The sequence below is a fragment of the Schistocerca serialis genome, chromosome 4, assembly GCF_023864345.2.
Source record: "Schistocerca serialis cubense isolate TAMUIC-IGC-003099 chromosome 4, iqSchSeri2.2, whole genome shotgun sequence".
NCBI classification, from domain to species: Eukaryota; Metazoa; Arthropoda; class Insecta; order Orthoptera; family Acrididae; genus Schistocerca; species Schistocerca serialis.
In genome coordinates this window covers 35979492-35997988 of record NC_064641.1, presented here as the reverse complement: position 1 = coordinate 35997988, position 18497 = coordinate 35979492, and the positions used below count along the sequence as shown (strand labels likewise).

At 53.6% G+C, this 18497-nt stretch overlaps 43 non-coding genes across 43 annotated transcripts; 34 read left to right on the top strand and 9 right to left on the bottom strand.

Annotated features, from left to right (window-relative positions):
- Positions 1–136: 136 nt before the first annotated feature.
- On the top strand, positions 137–209 carry Trnak-uuu (transfer RNA lysine (anticodon UUU)). The gene has a single exon. It is a non-coding gene; the product is annotated as a tRNA-Lys (tRNA).
- Positions 210–349: 140 nt separating this feature from the next.
- Positions 350–431, top strand: Trnas-aga (transfer RNA serine (anticodon AGA)). Its single transcript has one exon. It is a non-coding gene; the product is annotated as a tRNA-Ser (tRNA).
- Positions 432–709: 278 nt separating this feature from the next.
- On the bottom strand, positions 710–781 carry Trnag-ucc (transfer RNA glycine (anticodon UCC)). Its single transcript has one exon. It is a non-coding gene; the product is annotated as a tRNA-Gly (tRNA).
- Positions 782–1594: 813 nt separating this feature from the next.
- Positions 1595–1667, top strand: Trnam-cau (transfer RNA methionine (anticodon CAU)). The gene has a single exon. It is a non-coding gene; the product is annotated as a tRNA-Met (tRNA).
- Positions 1668–1989: 322 nt separating this feature from the next.
- Trnae-uuc (transfer RNA glutamic acid (anticodon UUC)) lies at positions 1990–2061 on the top strand. Its single transcript has one exon. It is a non-coding gene; the product is annotated as a tRNA-Glu (tRNA).
- A 279-nt stretch (positions 2062–2340) lies between these two features.
- Trnak-uuu (transfer RNA lysine (anticodon UUU)) lies at positions 2341–2413 on the top strand. Its single transcript has one exon. It is a non-coding gene; the product is annotated as a tRNA-Lys (tRNA).
- A 140-nt stretch (positions 2414–2553) lies between these two features.
- On the top strand, positions 2554–2635 carry Trnas-aga (transfer RNA serine (anticodon AGA)). Its single transcript has one exon. It is a non-coding gene; the product is annotated as a tRNA-Ser (tRNA).
- A 278-nt stretch (positions 2636–2913) lies between these two features.
- On the bottom strand, positions 2914–2985 carry Trnag-ucc (transfer RNA glycine (anticodon UCC)). Its single transcript has one exon. It is a non-coding gene; the product is annotated as a tRNA-Gly (tRNA).
- An 813-nt stretch (positions 2986–3798) lies between these two features.
- Trnam-cau (transfer RNA methionine (anticodon CAU)) lies at positions 3799–3871 on the top strand. Its single transcript has one exon. It is a non-coding gene; the product is annotated as a tRNA-Met (tRNA).
- A 322-nt stretch (positions 3872–4193) lies between these two features.
- On the top strand, positions 4194–4265 carry Trnae-uuc (transfer RNA glutamic acid (anticodon UUC)). The gene has a single exon. It is a non-coding gene; the product is annotated as a tRNA-Glu (tRNA).
- A 279-nt stretch (positions 4266–4544) lies between these two features.
- On the top strand, positions 4545–4617 carry Trnak-uuu (transfer RNA lysine (anticodon UUU)). The gene has a single exon. It is a non-coding gene; the product is annotated as a tRNA-Lys (tRNA).
- Positions 4618–4757: 140 nt separating this feature from the next.
- Trnas-aga (transfer RNA serine (anticodon AGA)) lies at positions 4758–4839 on the top strand. Its single transcript has one exon. It is a non-coding gene; the product is annotated as a tRNA-Ser (tRNA).
- Positions 4840–5117: 278 nt separating this feature from the next.
- Trnag-ucc (transfer RNA glycine (anticodon UCC)) lies at positions 5118–5189 on the bottom strand. Its single transcript has one exon. It is a non-coding gene; the product is annotated as a tRNA-Gly (tRNA).
- Positions 5190–6002: 813 nt separating this feature from the next.
- Trnam-cau (transfer RNA methionine (anticodon CAU)) lies at positions 6003–6075 on the top strand. The gene has a single exon. It is a non-coding gene; the product is annotated as a tRNA-Met (tRNA).
- A 322-nt stretch (positions 6076–6397) lies between these two features.
- Trnae-uuc (transfer RNA glutamic acid (anticodon UUC)) lies at positions 6398–6469 on the top strand. Its single transcript has one exon. It is a non-coding gene; the product is annotated as a tRNA-Glu (tRNA).
- Positions 6470–6748: 279 nt separating this feature from the next.
- On the top strand, positions 6749–6821 carry Trnak-uuu (transfer RNA lysine (anticodon UUU)). Its single transcript has one exon. It is a non-coding gene; the product is annotated as a tRNA-Lys (tRNA).
- A 140-nt stretch (positions 6822–6961) lies between these two features.
- Trnas-aga (transfer RNA serine (anticodon AGA)) lies at positions 6962–7043 on the top strand. Its single transcript has one exon. It is a non-coding gene; the product is annotated as a tRNA-Ser (tRNA).
- Positions 7044–7321: 278 nt separating this feature from the next.
- Trnag-ucc (transfer RNA glycine (anticodon UCC)) lies at positions 7322–7393 on the bottom strand. The gene has a single exon. It is a non-coding gene; the product is annotated as a tRNA-Gly (tRNA).
- Positions 7394–8206: 813 nt separating this feature from the next.
- Trnam-cau (transfer RNA methionine (anticodon CAU)) lies at positions 8207–8279 on the top strand. The gene has a single exon. It is a non-coding gene; the product is annotated as a tRNA-Met (tRNA).
- A 322-nt stretch (positions 8280–8601) lies between these two features.
- On the top strand, positions 8602–8673 carry Trnae-uuc (transfer RNA glutamic acid (anticodon UUC)). Its single transcript has one exon. It is a non-coding gene; the product is annotated as a tRNA-Glu (tRNA).
- A 279-nt stretch (positions 8674–8952) lies between these two features.
- Positions 8953–9025, top strand: Trnak-uuu (transfer RNA lysine (anticodon UUU)). Its single transcript has one exon. It is a non-coding gene; the product is annotated as a tRNA-Lys (tRNA).
- Positions 9026–9165: 140 nt separating this feature from the next.
- On the top strand, positions 9166–9247 carry Trnas-aga (transfer RNA serine (anticodon AGA)). Its single transcript has one exon. It is a non-coding gene; the product is annotated as a tRNA-Ser (tRNA).
- Positions 9248–9525: 278 nt separating this feature from the next.
- Positions 9526–9597, bottom strand: Trnag-ucc (transfer RNA glycine (anticodon UCC)). Its single transcript has one exon. It is a non-coding gene; the product is annotated as a tRNA-Gly (tRNA).
- Positions 9598–10410: 813 nt separating this feature from the next.
- On the top strand, positions 10411–10483 carry Trnam-cau (transfer RNA methionine (anticodon CAU)). The gene has a single exon. It is a non-coding gene; the product is annotated as a tRNA-Met (tRNA).
- A 322-nt stretch (positions 10484–10805) lies between these two features.
- Positions 10806–10877, top strand: Trnae-uuc (transfer RNA glutamic acid (anticodon UUC)). Its single transcript has one exon. It is a non-coding gene; the product is annotated as a tRNA-Glu (tRNA).
- Positions 10878–11156: 279 nt separating this feature from the next.
- Trnak-uuu (transfer RNA lysine (anticodon UUU)) lies at positions 11157–11229 on the top strand. The gene has a single exon. It is a non-coding gene; the product is annotated as a tRNA-Lys (tRNA).
- A 140-nt stretch (positions 11230–11369) lies between these two features.
- On the top strand, positions 11370–11451 carry Trnas-aga (transfer RNA serine (anticodon AGA)). The gene has a single exon. It is a non-coding gene; the product is annotated as a tRNA-Ser (tRNA).
- Positions 11452–11729: 278 nt separating this feature from the next.
- Positions 11730–11801, bottom strand: Trnag-ucc (transfer RNA glycine (anticodon UCC)). Its single transcript has one exon. It is a non-coding gene; the product is annotated as a tRNA-Gly (tRNA).
- Positions 11802–12614: 813 nt separating this feature from the next.
- Trnam-cau (transfer RNA methionine (anticodon CAU)) lies at positions 12615–12687 on the top strand. Its single transcript has one exon. It is a non-coding gene; the product is annotated as a tRNA-Met (tRNA).
- A 322-nt stretch (positions 12688–13009) lies between these two features.
- Trnae-uuc (transfer RNA glutamic acid (anticodon UUC)) lies at positions 13010–13081 on the top strand. The gene has a single exon. It is a non-coding gene; the product is annotated as a tRNA-Glu (tRNA).
- Positions 13082–13360: 279 nt separating this feature from the next.
- Positions 13361–13433, top strand: Trnak-uuu (transfer RNA lysine (anticodon UUU)). The gene has a single exon. It is a non-coding gene; the product is annotated as a tRNA-Lys (tRNA).
- Positions 13434–13573: 140 nt separating this feature from the next.
- Positions 13574–13655, top strand: Trnas-aga (transfer RNA serine (anticodon AGA)). The gene has a single exon. It is a non-coding gene; the product is annotated as a tRNA-Ser (tRNA).
- A 278-nt stretch (positions 13656–13933) lies between these two features.
- On the bottom strand, positions 13934–14005 carry Trnag-ucc (transfer RNA glycine (anticodon UCC)). The gene has a single exon. It is a non-coding gene; the product is annotated as a tRNA-Gly (tRNA).
- An 813-nt stretch (positions 14006–14818) lies between these two features.
- Trnam-cau (transfer RNA methionine (anticodon CAU)) lies at positions 14819–14891 on the top strand. Its single transcript has one exon. It is a non-coding gene; the product is annotated as a tRNA-Met (tRNA).
- Positions 14892–15213: 322 nt separating this feature from the next.
- Trnae-uuc (transfer RNA glutamic acid (anticodon UUC)) lies at positions 15214–15285 on the top strand. The gene has a single exon. It is a non-coding gene; the product is annotated as a tRNA-Glu (tRNA).
- A 279-nt stretch (positions 15286–15564) lies between these two features.
- Positions 15565–15637, top strand: Trnak-uuu (transfer RNA lysine (anticodon UUU)). Its single transcript has one exon. It is a non-coding gene; the product is annotated as a tRNA-Lys (tRNA).
- Positions 15638–15777: 140 nt separating this feature from the next.
- On the top strand, positions 15778–15859 carry Trnas-aga (transfer RNA serine (anticodon AGA)). The gene has a single exon. It is a non-coding gene; the product is annotated as a tRNA-Ser (tRNA).
- A 278-nt stretch (positions 15860–16137) lies between these two features.
- Trnag-ucc (transfer RNA glycine (anticodon UCC)) lies at positions 16138–16209 on the bottom strand. The gene has a single exon. It is a non-coding gene; the product is annotated as a tRNA-Gly (tRNA).
- An 813-nt stretch (positions 16210–17022) lies between these two features.
- On the top strand, positions 17023–17095 carry Trnam-cau (transfer RNA methionine (anticodon CAU)). Its single transcript has one exon. It is a non-coding gene; the product is annotated as a tRNA-Met (tRNA).
- Positions 17096–17417: 322 nt separating this feature from the next.
- Trnae-uuc (transfer RNA glutamic acid (anticodon UUC)) lies at positions 17418–17489 on the top strand. Its single transcript has one exon. It is a non-coding gene; the product is annotated as a tRNA-Glu (tRNA).
- A 279-nt stretch (positions 17490–17768) lies between these two features.
- Trnak-uuu (transfer RNA lysine (anticodon UUU)) lies at positions 17769–17841 on the top strand. The gene has a single exon. It is a non-coding gene; the product is annotated as a tRNA-Lys (tRNA).
- A 140-nt stretch (positions 17842–17981) lies between these two features.
- On the top strand, positions 17982–18063 carry Trnas-aga (transfer RNA serine (anticodon AGA)). The gene has a single exon. It is a non-coding gene; the product is annotated as a tRNA-Ser (tRNA).
- Positions 18064–18341: 278 nt separating this feature from the next.
- On the bottom strand, positions 18342–18413 carry Trnag-ucc (transfer RNA glycine (anticodon UCC)). The gene has a single exon. It is a non-coding gene; the product is annotated as a tRNA-Gly (tRNA).
- Between the last annotated feature and the right edge of the window lie 84 nt (positions 18414–18497).

Here is an 18497-nt window from a genome sequence, read left to right as displayed (position 1 = left end):
AGGCACTGGTCCGCTGTTGGGCTGCTACCAGCGTCAGTGGCAAGTCGGTGAAGTCGCCAGTTGCGCCAGAAGCCAGCAATTACGCGTTCCAGTTATTCACATTGCCTGCAGCTGCTCCATCCCCCAACAAGTGTGAGCCCGGATAGCTAAGTCGGTAGAGCATTAGGCTTTTAACCTAAGGGTCCAGGGTTCGAGTCCCTGTCCGGGCGAAGATTTTAACGCTTCCGTAATGGCTCGTCTCGTAGCGCTGGTAGCCCTGCCGTAATCAGTGCACGGAGTTCGTTTCCTGTCAACATACTGCGCAGAACGGTTTGAGTTTTCACGATTCGAGGGAACTTTTTGGCTGCGAGCAGTCGTGGCCGAGTGGTTAAGGCGTCTGACTAGAAATCAGATTCCCTCTGGGAGCGTAGGTTCGAGTCCTACCGACTGCGTCTCTTTTTTTTATTTTTTTGTTTAAGAAGAAGGAGCAGAAAATTTCGCAGTTTGCCTGTCGTTTTGGTACTTCGCTACACCTCACCTCTCACAGCCGTTTATATCGCCTGTCCTCTTGATAAGGGCGAATTCCAAGCGTCAGCTTTCGCGTCAGCCGAGCAAAGTCGGGACAAGTCGGGACATACTACAGGATGGCCTGCGTGGAGCAACGACGGAAAGAAAACGTTAATTTAACAGCACGTGGCTCACATACTCATACGTAAAAATTTGCGCCCGTTGCGGTGGCCGGGAATCGAACCCGGATCAACTGCTTGGAAGGCAACTATGCTCACCATTACACCACCACCGCACAGCCGCTGCCCGTGACGCCGCGCTGTGTCGGCTTCCCGCCCGCCGGCAGCGGCCCACGGTGATAGTAGCTGTAGGCGCTTTACGAGGTAGGAGGGTGCATCCACACGCGTTCGGGCAGCGCCTCCACGCACGCTGCGTCTTTGGGCAAGACTCGTCGCCGCGGCCGCAAGGTTACTCACACGATAGTGATGAGCGGTCGCTTTAAGGCAGTGTAGTGGGGGACTCCGCGTGTGTAGCACTTTTTTCGGTTGTATCCGGCGTCGTTGGGTGGCAATCCCACTTTCCCTGCAGACAGCTACTCTGGAATATGCTCGGGAAGCACGGTCGACCGCCCCCAACAAATGCAACTAAAAAAATGAGAACAACAACAAAAAAAGCGGCAGGTTGTTCGCCTACCACGCGGGCGGCCCGGGTTCGATTCCCGGCCGATGCATCGTTTTGCTGTTCTCGCTATAATGCTGCCGCGCCGATTGCTCGTTTGAGCTGCGTCAGCCTCAGAAATGTATAGCAGGATTCGCTGTGAGAAGAACCAAACACGCAGCACGCAAGAGACCGTACTTGGACGGACGCGTGCTATTTCTGAACTCTAGCGTCAGCCTGGCCCTACAGGCCGCTGTGTTCAGGGGCCGCAAGGGCGATGTACTGTAACCTCAGGCAGTGCTGCTTTCCGTTGGAAAAGCCGCGGCAGCAGTTTAATCTAGCAATTCGGGAAAGCACGTGTAGCAACACAACAGATTCTTGAGAAAGCGCAAACTGTCTATCTCTAATATGCGAGGCTTACCAAGTTTCCTGGGACGTTGGTTGCAGACGTGCCTCGGTAGCGCAGTGGGCAGCGCGTAAGTCTCATAATCTTAAGGTCGTGAGTTCGATCCTCACCCGGGGCATATAATTTGCTGTACATCATGGCTGAATTAACGGCGTTGCTGTTGCTAGGGAACGAACTGAATTGTCGTTTGTTATCCACAAGGAGTCCACGCCTCAGCGTCAAAATGTTTACATCCAGCTATGGCAAGGTACAGCTTTGACCTTTCTCCTCCCCTGTTATGAGTAAAATATGATGCAAACAGCAATGAATAGTCAGTTTCGAGCTGTGCGCCATGCCAGTCTGTAGGCGCAAATATGCTCGCAAACAGAGAACACCACTGAGTCCGGATTCAGCACGAAATGCCAGAGGAGAGGGAGTAAATCTGACACTTATCGAGCAAATCCGGTGTGGTCTAGTGGCTAGGATACCTGGCTTTCACCCAGGAGGCCAGGGTTCGATTCCCGGTACCGGAAGCGAAGTTTTTGCGCACACGACCCTCCATGTTTTGGCCCTCCAACCCTCGTTTGTCGCCCTCCTTCCGGAGCTTCAACCGAGCGTAATCGGGGAAAAAAGGCACGAGATGCAATTACTGTCAGCACCGGGATAAAGGGAGAAGAGGCACTGGTCCGCTGTTGGGCTGCTACCAGCGTCAGTGGCAAGTCGGTGAAGTCGCCAGTTGCGCCAGAAGCCAGCAATTACGCGTTCCAGTTATTCACATTGCCTGCAGCTGCTCCATCCCCCAACAAGTGTGAGCCCGGATAGCTCAGTCGGTAGAGCATTAGGCTTTTAACCTAAGGGTCCAGGGTTCGAGTCCCTGTCCGGGCGAAGATTTTAACGCTTCCGTAATGGCTCGTCTCGTAGCGCTGGTAGCCCTGCCGTAATCAGTGCACGGAGTTCGTTTCCTGTCAACATACTGCGCAGAACGGTTTGAGTTTTCACGATTCGAGGGAACTTTTTGGCTGCGAGCAGTCGTGGCCGAGTGGTTAAGGCGTCTGACTAGAAATCAGATTCCCTCTGGGAGCGTAGGTTCGAGTCCTACCGACTGCGTCTCTTTTTTTTATTTTTTTGTTTAAGAAGAAGGAGCAGAAAATTTCGCAGTTTGCCTGTCGTTTTGGTACTTCGCTACACCTCACCTCTCACAGCCGTTTATATCGCCTGTCCTCTTGATAAGGGCGAATTCCAAGCGTCAGCTTTCGCGTCAGCCGAGCAAAGTCGGGACAAGTCGGGACATACTACAGGATGGCCTGCGTGGAGCAACGACGGAAAGAAAACGTTAATTTAACAGCACGTGGCTCACATACTCATACGTAAAAATTTGCGCCCGTTGCGGTGGCCGGGAATCGAACCCGGATCAACTGCTTGGAAGGCAACTATGCTCACCATTACACCACCACCGCACAGCCGCTGCCCGTGACGCCGCGCTGTGTCGGCTTCCCGCCCGCCGGCAGCGGCCCACGGTGATAGTAGCTGTAGGCGCTTTACGAGGTAGGAGGGTGCATCCACACGCGTTCGGGCAGCGCCTCCACGCACGCTGCGTCTTTGGGCAAGACTCGTCGCCGCGGCCGCAAGGTTACTCACACGATAGTGATGAGCGGTCGCTTTAAGGCAGTGTAGTGGGGGACTCCGCGTGTGTAGCACTTTTTTCGGTTGTATCCGGCGTCGTTGGGTGGCAATCCCACTTTCCCTGCAGACAGCTACTCTGGAATATGCTCGGGAAGCACGGTCGACCGCCCCCAACAAATGCAACTAAAAAAATGAGAACAACAACAAAAAAAGCGGCAGGTTGTTCGCCTACCACGCGGGCGGCCCGGGTTCGATTCCCGGCCGATGCATCGTTTTGCTGTTCTCGCTATAATGCTGCCGCGCCGATTGCTCGTTTGAGCTGCGTCAGCCTCAGAAATGTATAGCAGGATTCGCTGTGAGAAGAACCAAACACGCAGCACGCAAGAGACCGTACTTGGACGGACGCGTGCTATTTCTGAACTCTAGCGTCAGCCTGGCCCTACAGGCCGCTGTATTCAGGTGCCGCAAGGGCGATGTACTGTAACCTCAGGCAGTGCTGCTTTCCGTTGGAAAAGCCGCGGCAGCAGTTTAATCTAGCAATTCGGGAAAGCACGTGTAGCAACACAACAGATTCTTGAGAAAGCGCAAACTGTCTATCTCTAATATGCGAGGCTTACCAAGTTTCCTGGGACGTTGGTTGCAGACGTGCCTCGGTAGCGCAGTGGGCAGCGCGTAAGTCTCATAATCTTAAGGTCGTGAGTTCGATCCTCACCCGGGGCATATAATTTGCTGTACATCATGGCTGAATTAACGGCGTTGCTGTTGCTAGGGAACGAACTGAATTGTCGTTTGTTATCCACAAGGAGTCCACGCCTCAGCGTCAAAATGTTTACATCCAGCTATGGCAAGGTACAGCTTTGACCTTTCTCCTCCCCTGTTACGAGTAAAATATGATGCAAACAGCAATGAATAGTCAGTTTCGAGCTGTGCGCCATGCCAGTCTGTAGGCGCAAATATGCTCGCAAACAGAGAACACCACTGAGTCCGGATTCAGCACGAAATGCCAGAGGAGAGGGAGTAAATCTGACACTTATCGAGCAAATCCGGTGTGGTCTAGTGGCTAGGATACCTGGCTTTCACCCAGGAGGCCAGGGTTCGATTCCCGGTACCGGAAGCGAAGTTTTTGCGCACACGACCCTCCATGTTTTGGCCCTCCAACCCTCGTTTGTCGCCCTCCTTCCGGAGCTTCAACCGAGCGTAATCGGGGAAAAAAGGCACGAGATGCAATTACTGTCAGCACCGGGATAAAGGGAGAAGAGGCACTGGTCCGCTGTTGGGCTGCTACCAGCGTCAGTGGCAAGTCGGTGAAGTCGCCAGTTGCGCCAGAAGCCAGCAATTACGCGTTCCAGTTATTCACATTGCCTGCAGCTGCTCCATCCCCCAACAAGTGTGAGCCCGGATAGCTCAGTCGGTAGAGCATTAGGCTTTTAACCTAAGGGTCCAGGGTTCGAGTCCCTGTCCGGGCGAAGATTTTAACGCTTCCGTAATGGCTCGTCTCGTAGCGCTGGTAGCCCTGCCGTAATCAGTGCACGGAGTTCGTTTCCTGTCAACATACTGCGCAGAACGGTTTGAGTTTTCACGATTCGAGGGAACTTTTTGGCTGCGAGCAGTCGTGGCCGAGTGGTTAAGGCGTCTGACTAGAAATCAGATTCCCTCTGGGAGCGTAGGTTCGAGTCCTACCGACTGCGTCTCTTTTTTTTATTTTTTTGTTTAAGAAGAAGGAGCAGAAAATTTCGCAGTTTGCCTGTCGTTTTGGTACTTCGCTACACCTCACCTCTCACAGCCGTTTATATCGCCTGTCCTCTTGATAAGGGCGAATTCCAAGCGTCAGCTTTCGCGTCAGCCGAGCAAAGTCGGGACAAGTCGGGACATACTACAGGATGGCCTGCGTGGAGCAACGACGGAAAGAAAACGTTAATTTAACAGCACGTGGCTCACATACTCATACGTAAAAATTTGCGCCCGTTGCGGTGGCCGGGAATCGAACCCGGATCAACTGCTTGGAAGGCAACTATGCTCACCATTACACCACCACCGCACAGCCGCTGCCCGTGACGCCGCGCTGTGTCGGCTTCCCGCCCGCCGGCAGCGGCCCACGGTGATAGTAGCTGTAGGCGCCTTACGAGGTAGGAGGGTGCATCCACACGCGTTCGGGCAGCGCCTCCACGCACGCTGCGTCTTTGGGCAAGACTCGTCGCCGCGGCCGCAAGGTTACTCACACGATAGTGATGAGCGGTCGCTTTAAGGCAGTGTAGTGGGGGACTCCGCGTGTGTAGCACTTTTTTCGGTTGTATCCGGCGTCGTTGGGTGGCAATCCCACTTTCCCTGCAGACAGCTACTCTGGAATATGCTCGGGAAGCACGGTCGACCGCCCCCAACAAATGCAACTAAAAAAATGAGAACAACAACAAAAAAAGCGGCAGGTTGTTCGCCTACCACGCGGGCGGCCCGGGTTCGATTCCCGGCCGATGCATCGTTTTGCTGTTCTCGCTATAATGCTGCCGCGCCGATTGCTCGTTTGAGCTGCGTCAGCCTCAGAAATGTATAGCAGGATTCGCTGTGAGAAGAACCAAACACGCAGCACGCAAGAGACCGTACTTGGACGGACGCGTGCTATTTCTGAACTCTAGCGTCAGCCTGGCCCTACAGGCCGCTGTATTCAGGTGCCGCAAGGGCGATGTACTGTAACCTCAGGCAGTGCTGCTTTCCGTTGGAAAAGCCGCGGCAGCAGTTTAATCTAGCAATTCGGGAAAGCACGTGTAGCAACACAACAGATTCTTGAGAAAGCGCAAACTGTCTATCTCTAATATGCGAGGCTTACCAAGTTTCCTGGGACGTTGGTTGCAGACGTGCCTCGGTAGCGCAGTGGGCAGCGCGTAAGTCTCATAATCTTAAGGTCGTGAGTTCGATCCTCACCCGGGGCATATAATTTGCTGTACATCATGGCTGAATTAACGGCGTTGCTGTTGCTAGGGAACGAACTGAATTGTCGTTTGTTATCCACAAGGAGTCCACGCCTCAGCGTCAAAATGTTTACATCCAGCTATGGCAAGGTACAGCTTTGACCTTTCTCCTCCCCTGTTATGAGTAAAATATGATGCAAACAGCAATGAATAGTCAGTTTCGAGCTGTGCGCCATGCCAGTCTGTAGGCGCAAATATGCTCGCAAACAGAGAACACCACTGAGTCCGGATTCAGCACGAAATGCCAGAGGAGAGGGAGTAAATCTGACACTTATCGAGCAAATCCGGTGTGGTCTAGTGGCTAGGATACCTGGCTTTCACCCAGGAGGCCAGGGTTCGATTCCCGGTACCGGAAGCGAAGTTTTTGCGCACACGACCCTCCATGTTTTGGCCCTCCAACCCTCGTTTGTCGCCCTCCTTCCGGAGCTTCAACCGAGCGTAATCGGGGAAAAAAGGCACGAGATGCAATTACTGTCAGCACCGGGATAAAGGGAGAAGAGGCACTGGTCCGCTGTTGGGCTGCTACCAGCGTCAGTGGCAAGTCGGTGAAGTCGCCAGTTGCGCCAGAAGCCAGCAATTACGCGTTCCAGTTATTCACATTGCCTGCAGCTGCTCCATCCCCCAACAAGTGTGAGCCCGGATAGCTCAGTCGGTAGAGCATTAGGCTTTTAACCTAAGGGTCCAGGGTTCGAGTCCCTGTCCGGGCGAAGATTTTAACGCTTCCGTAATGGCTCGTCTCGTAGCGCTGGTAGCCCTGCCGTAATCAGTGCACGGAGTTCGTTTCCTGTCAACATACTGCGCAGAACGGTTTGAGTTTTCACGATTCGAGGGAACTTTTTGGCTGCGAGCAGTCGTGGCCGAGTGGTTAAGGCGTCTGACTAGAAATCAGATTCCCTCTGGGAGCGTAGGTTCGAGTCCTACCGACTGCGTCTCTTTTTTTTATTTTTTTGTTTAAGAAGAAGGAGCAGAAAATTTCGCAGTTTGCCTGTCGTTTTGGTACTTCGCTACACCTCACCTCTCACAGCCGTTTATATCGCCTGTCCTCTTGATAAGGGCGAATTCCAAGCGTCAGCTTTCGCGTCAGCCGAGCAAAGTCGGGACAAGTCGGGACATACTACAGGATGGCCTGCGTGGAGCAACGACGGAAAGAAAACGTTAATTTAACAGCACGTGGCTCACATACTCATACGTAAAAATTTGCGCCCGTTGCGGTGGCCGGGAATCGAACCCGGATCAACTGCTTGGAAGGCAACTATGCTCACCATTACACCACCACCGCACAGCCGCTGCCCGTGACGCCGCGCTGTGTCGGCTTCCCGCCCGCCGGCAGCGGCCCACGGTGATAGTAGCTGTAGGCGCCTTACGAGGTAGGAGGGTGCATCCACACGCGTTCGGGCAGCGCCTCCACGCACGCTGCGTCTTTGGGCAAGACTCGTCGCCGCGGCCGCAAGGTTACTCACACGATAGTGATGAGCGGTCGCTTTAAGGCAGTGTAGTGGGGGACTCCGCGTGTGTAGCACTTTTTTCGGTTGTATCCGGCGTCGTTGGGTGGCAATCCCACTTTCCCTGCAGACAGCTACTCTGGAATATGCTCGGGAAGCACGGTCGACCGCCCCCAACAAATGCAACTAAAAAAATGAGAACAACAACAAAAAAAGCGGCAGGTTGTTCGCCTACCACGCGGGCGGCCCGGGTTCGATTCCCGGCCGATGCATCGTTTTGCTGTTCTCGCTATAATGCTGCCGCGCCGATTGCTCGTTTGAGCTGCGTCAGCCTCAGAAATGTATAGCAGGATTCGCTGTGAGAAGAACCAAACACGCAGCACGCAAGAGACCGTACTTGGACGGACGCGTGCTATTTCTGAACTCTAGCGTCAGCCTGGCCCTACAGGCCGCTGTATTCAGGTGCCGCAAGGGCGATGTACTGTAACCTCAGGCAGTGCTGCTTTCCGTTGGAAAAGCCGCGGCAGCAGTTTAATCTAGCAATTCGGGAAAGCACGTGTAGCAACACAACAGATTCTTGAGAAAGCGCAAACTGTCTATCTCTAATATGCGAGGCTTACCAAGTTTCCTGGGACGTTGGTTGCAGACGTGCCTCGGTAGCGCAGTGGGCAGCGCGTAAGTCTCATAATCTTAAGGTCGTGAGTTCGATCCTCACCCGGGGCATATAATTTGCTGTACATCATGGCTGAATTAACGGCGTTGCTGTTGCTAGGGAACGAACTGAATTGTCGTTTGTTATCCACAAGGAGTCCACGCCTCAGCGTCAAAATGTTTACATCCAGCTATGGCAAGGTACAGCTTTGACCTTTCTCCTCCCCTGTTATGAGTAAAATATGATGCAAACAGCAATGAATAGTCAGTTTCGAGCTGTGCGCCATGCCAGTCTGTAGGCGCAAATATGCTCGCAAACAGAGAACACCACTGAGTCCGGATTCAGCACGAAATGCCAGAGGAGAGGGAGTAAATCTGACACTTATCGAGCAAATCCGGTGTGGTCTAGTGGCTAGGATACCTGGCTTTCACCCAGGAGGCCAGGGTTCGATTCCCGGTACCGGAAGCGAAGTTTTTGCGCACACGACCCTCCATGTTTTGGCCCTCCAACCCTCGTTTGTCGCCCTCCTTCCGGAGCTTCAACCGAGCGTAATCGGGGAAAAAAGGCACGAGATGCAATTACTGTCAGCACCGGGATAAAGGGAGAAGAGGCACTGGTCCGCTGTTGGGCTGCTACCAGCGTCAGTGGCAAGTCGGTGAAGTCGCCAGTTGCGCCAGAAGCCAGCAATTACGCGTTCCAGTTATTCACATTGCCTGCAGCTGCTCCATCCCCCAACAAGTGTGAGCCCGGATAGCTCAGTCGGTAGAGCATTAGGCTTTTAACCTAAGGGTCCAGGGTTCGAGTCCCTGTCCGGGCGAAGATTTTAACGCTTCCGTAATGGCTCGTCTCGTAGCGCTGGTAGCCCTGCCGTAATCAGTGCACGGAGTTCGTTTCCTGTCAACATACTGCGCAGAACGGTTTGAGTTTTCACGATTCGAGGGAACTTTTTGGCTGCGAGCAGTCGTGGCCGAGTGGTTAAGGCGTCTGACTAGAAATCAGATTCCCTCTGGGAGCGTAGGTTCGAGTCCTACCGACTGCGTCTCTTTTTTTTATTTTTTTGTTTAAGAAGAAGGAGCAGAAAATTTCGCAGTTTGCCTGTCGTTTTGGTACTTCGCTACACCTCACCTCTCACAGCCGTTTATATCGCCTGTCCTCTTGATAAGGGCGAATTCCAAGCGTCAGCTTTCGCGTCAGCCGAGCAAAGTCGGGACAAGTCGGGACATACTACAGGATGGCCTGCGTGGAGCAACGACGGAAAGAAAACGTTAATTTAACAGCACGTGGCTCACATACTCATACGTAAAAATTTGCGCCCGTTGCGGTGGCCGGGAATCGAACCCGGATCAACTGCTTGGAAGGCAACTATGCTCACCATTACACCACCACCGCACAGCCGCTGCCCGTGACGCCGCGCTGTGTCGGCTTCCCGCCCGCCGGCAGCGGCCCACGGTGATAGTAGCTGTAGGCGCCTTACGAGGTAGGAGGGTGCATCCACACGCGTTCGGGCAGCGCCTCCACGCACGCTGCGTCTTTGGGCAAGACTCGTCGCCGCGGCCGCAAGGTTACTCACACGATAGTGATGAGCGGTCGCTTTAAGGCAGTGTAGTGGGGGACTCCGCGTGTGTAGCACTTTTTTCGGTTGTATCCGGCGTCGTTGGGTGGCAATCCCACTTTCCCTGCAGACAGCTACTCTGGAATATGCTCGGGAAGCACGGTCGACCGCCCCCAACAAATGCAACTAAAAAAATGAGAACAACAACAAAAAAAGCGGCAGGTTGTTCGCCTACCACGCGGGCGGCCCGGGTTCGATTCCCGGCCGATGCATCGTTTTGCTGTTCTCGCTATAATGCTGCCGCGCCGATTGCTCGTTTGAGCTGCGTCAGCCTCAGAAATGTATAGCAGGATTCGCTGTGAGAAGAACCAAACACGCAGCACGCAAGAGACCGTACTTGGACGGACGCGTGCTATTTCTGAACTCTAGCGTCAGCCTGGCCCTACAGGCCGCTGTATTCAGGTGCCGCAAGGGCGATGTACTGTAACCTCAGGCAGTGCTGCTTTCCGTTGGAAAAGCCGCGGCAGCAGTTTAATCTAGCAATTCGGGAAAGCACGTGTAGCAACACAACAGATTCTTGAGAAAGCGCAAACTGTCTATCTCTAATATGCGAGGCTTACCAAGTTTCCTGGGACGTTGGTTGCAGACGTGCCTCGGTAGCGCAGTGGGCAGCGCGTAAGTCTCATAATCTTAAGGTCGTGAGTTCGATCCTCACCCGGGGCATATAATTTGCTGTACATCATGGCTGAATTAACGGCGTTGCTGTTGCTAGGGAACGAACTGAATTGTCGTTTGTTATCCACAAGGAGTCCACGCCTCAGCGTCAAAATGTTTACATCCAGCTATGGCAAGGTACAGCTTTGACCTTTCTCCTCCCCTGTTATGAGTAAAATATGATGCAAACAGCAATGAATAGTCAGTTTCGAGCTGTGCGCCATGCCAGTCTGTAGGCGCAAATATGCTCGCAAACAGAGAACACCACTGAGTCCGGATTCAGCACGAAATGCCAGAGGAGAGGGAGTAAATCTGACACTTATCGAGCAAATCCGGTGTGGTCTAGTGGCTAGGATACCTGGCTTTCACCCAGGAGGCCAGGGTTCGATTCCCGGTACCGGAAGCGAAGTTTTTGCGCACACGACCCTCCATGTTTTGGCCCTCCAACCCTCGTTTGTCGCCCTCCTTCCGGAGCTTCAACCGAGCGTAATCGGGGAAAAAAGGCACGAGATGCAATTACTGTCAGCACCGGGATAAAGGGAGAAGAGGCACTGGTCCGCTGTTGGGCTGCTACCAGCGTCAGTGGCAAGTCGGTGAAGTCGCCAGTTGCGCCAGAAGCCAGCAATTACGCGTTCCAGTTATTCACATTGCCTGCAGCTGCTCCATCCCCCAACAAGTGTGAGCCCGGATAGCTCAGTCGGTAGAGCATTAGGCTTTTAACCTAAGGGTCCAGGGTTCGAGTCCCTGTCCGGGCGAAGATTTTAACGCTTCCGTAATGGCTCGTCTCGTAGCGCTGGTAGCCCTGCCGTAATCAGTGCACGGAGTTCGTTTCCTGTCAACATACTGCGCAGAACGGTTTGAGTTTTCACGATTCGAGGGAACTTTTTGGCTGCGAGCAGTCGTGGCCGAGTGGTTAAGGCGTCTGACTAGAAATCAGATTCCCTCTGGGAGCGTAGGTTCGAGTCCTACCGACTGCGTCTCTTTTTTTTATTTTTTTGTTTAAGAAGAAGGAGCAGAAAATTTCGCAGTTTGCCTGTCGTTTTGGTACTTCGCTACACCTCACCTCTCACAGCCGTTTATATCGCCTGTCCTCTTGATAAGGGCGAATTCCAAGCGTCAGCTTTCGCGTCAGCCGAGCAAAGTCGGGACAAGTCGGGACATACTACAGGATGGCCTGCGTGGAGCAACGACGGAAAGAAAACGTTAATTTAACAGCACGTGGCTCACATACTCATACGTAAAAATTTGCGCCCGTTGCGGTGGCCGGGAATCGAACCCGGATCAACTGCTTGGAAGGCAACTATGCTCACCATTACACCACCACCGCACAGCCGCTGCCCGTGACGCCGCGCTGTGTCGGCTTCCCGCCCGCCGGCAGCGGCCCACGGTGATAGTAGCTGTAGGCGCCTTACGAGGTAGGAGGGTGCATCCACACGCGTTCGGGCAGCGCCTCCACGCACGCTGCGTCTTTGGGCAAGACTCGTCGCCGCGGCCGCAAGGTTACTCACACGATAGTGATGAGCGGTCGCTTTAAGGCAGTGTAGTGGGGGACTCCGCGTGTGTAGCACTTTTTTCGGTTGTATCCGGCGTCGTTGGGTGGCAATCCCACTTTCCCTGCAGACAGCTACTCTGGAATATGCTCGGGAAGCACGGTCGACCGCCCCCAACAAATGCAACTAAAAAAATGAGAACAACAACAAAAAAAGCGGCAGGTTGTTCGCCTACCACGCGGGCGGCCCGGGTTCGATTCCCGGCCGATGCATCGTTTTGCTGTTCTCGCTATAATGCTGCCGCGCCGATTGCTCGTTTGAGCTGCGTCAGCCTCAGAAATGTATAGCAGGATTCGCTGTGAGAAGAACCAAACACGCAGCACGCAAGAGACCGTACTTGGACGGACGCGTGCTATTTCTGAACTCTAGCGTCAGCCTGGCCCTACAGGCCGCTGTATTCAGGTGCCGCAAGGGCGATGTACTGTAACCTCAGGCAGTGCTGCTTTCCGTTGGAAAAGCCGCGGCAGCAGTTTAATCTAGCAATTCGGGAAAGCACGTGTAGCAACACAACAGATTCTTGAGAAAGCGCAAACTGTCTATCTCTAATATGCGAGGCTTACCAAGTTTCCTGGGACGTTGGTTGCAGACGTGCCTCGGTAGCGCAGTGGGCAGCGCGTAAGTCTCATAATCTTAAGGTCGTGAGTTCGATCCTCACCCGGGGCATATAATTTGCTGTACATCATGGCTGAATTAACGGCGTTGCTGTTGCTAGGGAACGAACTGAATTGTCGTTTGTTATCCACAAGGAGTCCACGCCTCAGCGTCAAAATGTTTACATCCAGCTATGGCAAGGTACAGCTTTGACCTTTCTCCTCCCCTGTTATGAGTAAAATATGATGCAAACAGCAATGAATAGTCAGTTTCGAGCTGTGCGCCATGCCAGTCTGTAGGCGCAAATATGCTCGCAAACAGAGAACACCACTGAGTCCGGATTCAGCACGAAATGCCAGAGGAGAGGGAGTAAATCTGACACTTATCGAGCAAATCCGGTGTGGTCTAGTGGCTAGGATACCTGGCTTTCACCCAGGAGGCCAGGGTTCGATTCCCGGTACCGGAAGCGAAGTTTTCGCGCACACGACCCTCCATGTTTTGGCCCTCCAACCCTCGTTTGTCGCCCTCCTTCCGGAGCTTCAACCGAGCGTAATCGGGGAAAAAAGGCACGAGATGCAATTACTGTCAGCACCGGGATAAAGGGAGAAGAGGCACTGGTCCGCTGTTGGGCTGCTACCAGCGTCAGTGGCAAGTCGGTGAAGTCGCCAGTTGCGCCAGAAGCCAGCAATTACGCGTTCCAGTTATTCACATTGCCTGCAGCTGCTCCATCCCCCAACAAGTGTGAGCCCGGATAGCTCAGTCGGTAGAGCATTAGGCTTTTAACCTAAGGGTCCAGGGTTCGAGTCCCTGTCCGGGCGAAGATTTTAACGCTTCCGTAATGGCTCGTCTCGTAGCGCTGGTAGCCCTGCCGTAATCAGTGCACGGAGTTCGTTTCCTGTCAACATACTGCGCAGAACGGTTTGAGTTTTCACGATTCGAGGGAACTTTTTGGCTGCGAGCAGTCGTGGCCGAGTGGTTAAGGCGTCTGACTAGAAATCAGATTCCCTCTGGGAGCGTAGGTTCGAGTCCTACCGACTGCGTCTCTTTTTTTTATTTTTTTGTTTAAGAAGAAGGAGCAGAAAATTTCGCAGTTTGCCTGTCGTTTTGGTACTTCGCTACACCTCACCTCTCACAGCCGTTTATATCGCCTGTCCTCTTGATAAGGGCGAATTCCAAGCGTCAGCTTTCGCGTCAGCCGAGCAAAGTCGGGACAAGTCGGGACATACTACAGGATGGCCTGCGTGGAGCAACGACGGAAAGAAAACGTTAATTTAACAGCACGTGGCTCACATACTCATACGTAAAAATTTGCGCCCGTTGCGGTGGCCGGGAATCGAACCCGGATCAACTGCTTGGAAGGCAACTATGCTCACCATTACACCACCACCGCACAGCCGCTGCCCGTGACGCCGCGCTGTGTCGGCTTCCCGCCCGCCGGCAGCGGCCCACGGTGATAGTAGCTGTAGGCGCTTTACGAGGTAGGAGGGTGCATCCACACGCGTTCGGGCAGCGCCTCCACGCACGCTGCGTCTTTGGGCAAGACTCGTCGCCGCGGCCGCAAGGTTACTCACACGATAGTGATGAGCGGTCGCTTTAAGGCAGTGTAGTGGGGGACTCCGCGTGTGTAGCACTTTTTTCGGTTGTATCCGGCGTCGTTGGGTGGCAATCCCACTTTCCCTGCAGACAGCTACTCTGGAATATGCTCGGGAAGCACGGTCGACCGCCCCCAACAAATGCAACTAAAAAAATGAGAACAACAACAAAAAAAGCGGCAGGTTGTTCGCCTACCACGCGGGCGGCCCGGGTTCGATTCCCGGCCGATGCATCGTTTTGCTGTTCTCGCTATAATGCTGCCGCGCCGATTGCTCGTTTGAGCTGCGTCAGCCTCAGAAATGTATAGCAGGATTCGCTGTGAGAAGAACCAAACACGCAGCACGCAAGAGACCGTACTTGGACGGACGCGTGCTATTTCTGAACTCTAGCGTCAGCCTGGCCCTACAGGCCGCTGTATTCAGGTGCCGCAAGGGCGATGTACTGTAACCTCAGGCAGTGCTGCTTTCCGTTGGAAAAGCCGCGGCAGCAGTTTAATCTAGCAATTCGGGAAAGCACGTGTAGCAACACAACAGATTCTTGAGAAAGCGCAAACTGTCTATCTCTAATATGCGAGGCTTACCAAGTTTCCTGGGACGTTGGTTGCAGACGTGCCTCGGTAGCGCAGTGGGCAGCGCGTAAGTCTCATAATCTTAAGGTCGTGAGTTCGATCCTCACCCGGGGCATATAATTTGCTGTACATCATGGCTGAATTAACGGCGTTGCTGTTGCTAGGGAACGAACTGAATTGTCGTTTGTTATCCACAAGGAGTCCACGCCTCAGCGTCAAAATGTTTACATCCAGCTATGGCAAGGTACAGCTTTGACCTTTCTCCTCCCCTGTTATGAGTAAAATATGATGCAAACAGCAATGAATAGTCAGTTTCGAGCTGTGCGCCATGCCAGTCTGTAGGCGCAAATATGCTCGCAAACAGAGAACACCACTGAGTCCGGATTCAGCACGAAATGCCAGAGGAGAGGGAGTAAATCTGACACTTATCGAGCAAATCCGGTGTGGTCTAGTGGCTAGGATACCTGGCTTTCACCCAGGAGGCCAGGGTTCGATTCCCGGTACCGGAAGCGAAGTTTTTGCGCACACGACCCTCCATGTTTTGGCCCTCCAACCCTCGTTTGTCGCCCTCCTTCCGGAGCTTCAACCGAGCGTAATCGGGGAAAAAAGGCACGAGATGCAATTACTGTCAGCACCGGGATAAAGGGAGAAGAGGCACTGGTCCGCTGTTGGGCTGCTACCAGCGTCAGTGGCAAGTCGGTGAAGTCGCCAGTTGCGCCAGAAGCCAGCAATTACGCGTTCCAGTTATTCACATTGCCTGCAGCTGCTCCATCCCCCAACAAGTGTGAGCCCGGATAGCTCAGTCGGTAGAGCATTAGGCTTTTAACCTAAGGGTCCAGGGTTCGAGTCCCTGTCCGGGCGAAGATTTTAACGCTTCCGTAATGGCTCGTCTCGTAGCGCTGGTAGCCCTGCCGTAATCAGTGCACGGAGTTCGTTTCCTGTCAACATACTGCGCAGAACGGTTTGAGTTTTCACGATTCGAGGGAACTTTTTGGCTGCGAGCAGTCGTGGCCGAGTGGTTAAGGCGTCTGACTAGAAATCAGATTCCCTCTGGGAGCGTAGGTTCGAGTCCTACCGACTGCGTCTCTTTTTTTTATTTTTTTGTTTAAGAAGAAGGAGCAGAAAATTTCGCAGTTTGCCTGTCGTTTTGGTACTTCGCTACACCTCACCTCTCACAGCCGTTTATATCGCCTGTCCTCTTGATAAGGGCGAATTCCAAGCGTCAGCATTCGCGTCAGCCGAGCAAAGTCGGGACAAGTCGGGACATACTACAGGATGGCCTGCGTGGAGCAACGACGGAAAGAAAACGTTAATTTAACAGCACGTGGCTCACATACTCATACGTAAAAATTTGCGGCCGTTGCGGTGGCCGGGAATCGAACCCGGATCAACTGCTTGGAAGGCAACTATGCTCACCATTACACCACCACCGCACAGCCGCTGCCCGTGACGCCGCGCTGTGTCGGCTTCCCGCCCGCCGGCAGCGGCCCACGGTGATAGTAGCTGTAGGCGCTTTACGAGGTAGGAGGGTGCATCCACACGCGTTCGGGCAGCGCCTCCACGCACGCTGCGTCTTTGGGCAAGACTCGTCGCCGCGGCCGCAAGGTTACTCACACGATAGTGATGAGCGGTCGCTTTAAGGCAGTGTAGTGGGGGACTCCGCGTGTGTAGCACTTTTTTCGGTTGTATCCGGCGTCGTTGGGTGGCAATCCCACTTTCCCTGCAGACAGCTACTCTGGAATATGCTCGGGAAGCACGGTCGACCGCCCCCAACAAATGCAACTAAAAAAATGAGAACAACAACAAAAAAAGCGGCAGGTTGTTCGCCTACCACGCGGGCGGCCCGGGTTCGATTCCCGGCCGATGCATCGTTTTGCTGTTCTCGCTATAATGCTGCCGCGCCGATTGCTCGTTTGAGCTGCGTCAGCCTCAGAAATGTATAGCAGGATTCGCTGTGAGAAGAACCAAACACGCAGCACGCAAGAGACCGTACTTGGACGGACGCGTGCTATTTCTGAACTCTAGCGTCAGCCTGGCCCTACAGGCCGCTGTGTTCAGGTGCCGCAAGGGCGATGTACTGTAACCTCAGGCAGTGCTGCTTTCCGTTGGAAAAGCCGCGGCAGCAGTTTAATCTAGCAATTCGGGAAAGCACGTGTAGCAACACAACAGATTCTTGAGAAAGCGCAAACTGTCTATCTCTAATATGCGAGGCTTACCAAGTTTCCTGGGACGTTGGTTGCAGACGTGCCTCGGTAGCGCAGTGGGCAGCGCGTAAGTCTCATAATCTTAAGGTCGTGAGTTCGATCCTCACCCGGGGCATATAATTTGCTGTACATCATGGCTGAATTAACGGCGTTGCTGTTGCTAGGGAACGAACTGAATTGTCGTTTGTTATCCACAAGGAGTCCACGCCTCAGCGTCAAAATGTTTACATCCAGCTATGGCAAGGTACAGCTTTGACCTTTCTCCTCCCCTGTTATGAGTAAAATATGATGCAAACAGCAATGAATAGTCAGTTTCGAGCTGTGCGCCATGCCAGTCTGTAGGCGCAAATATGCTCGCAAACAGAGAACACCACTGAGTCCGGATTCAGCACGAAATGCCAGAGGAGAGGGAGTAAATCTGACACTTATCGAGCAAATCCGGTGTGGTCTAGTGGCTAGGATACCTGGCTTTCACCCAGGAGGCCAGGGTTCGATTCCCGGTACCGGAAGCGAAGTTTTTGCGCACACGACCCTCCATGTTTTGGCCCTCCAACCCTCGTTTGTCGCCCTCCTTCCGGAGCTTCAACCGAGCGTAATCGGGGAAAAAAGGCACGAGATGCAATTACTGTCAGCACCGGGATAAAGGGAGAAGAGGCACTGGTCCGCTGTTGGGCTGCTACCAGCGTCAGTGGCAAGTCGGTGAAGTCGCCAGTTGCGCCAGAAGCCAGCAATTACGCGTTCCAGTTATTCACATTGCCTGCAGCTGCTCCATCCCCCAACAAGTGTGAGCCCGGATAGCTCAGTCGGTAGAGCATTAGGCTTTTAACCTAAGGGTCCAGGGTTCGAGTCCCTGTCCGGGCGAAGATTTTAACGCTTCCGTAATGGCTCGTCTCGTAGCGCTGGTAGCCCTGCCGTAATCAGTGCACGGAGTTCGTTTCCTGTCAACATACTGCGCAGAACGGTTTGAGTTTTCACGATTCGAGGGAACTTTTTGGCTGCGAGCAGTCGTGGCCGAGTGGTTAAGGCGTCTGACTAGAAATCAGATTCCCTCTGGGAGCGTAGGTTCGAGTCCTACCGACTGCGTCTCTTTTTTTTATTTTTTTGTTTAAGAAGAAGGAGCAGAAAATTTCGCAGTTTGCCTGTCGTTTTGGTACTTCGCTACACCTCACCTCTCACAGCCGTTTATATCGCCTGTCCTCTTGATAAGGGCGAATTCCAAGCGTCAGCTTTCGCGTCAGCCGAGCAAAGTCGGGACAAGTCGGGACATACTACAGGATGGCCTGCGTGGAGCAACGACGGAAAGAAAACGTTAATTTAACAGCACGTGGCTCACATACTCATACGTAAAAATTTGCGCCCGTTGCGGTGGCCGGGAATCGAACCCGGATCAACTGCTTGGAAGGCAACTATGCTCACCATTACACCACCACCGCACAGCCGCTGCCCGTGACGCCGCGCTGTGTCGGCTTCCCGCCCGCCGGCAGCGGCCCACGGTGATAGTAGCTGTAGGCGCTTTA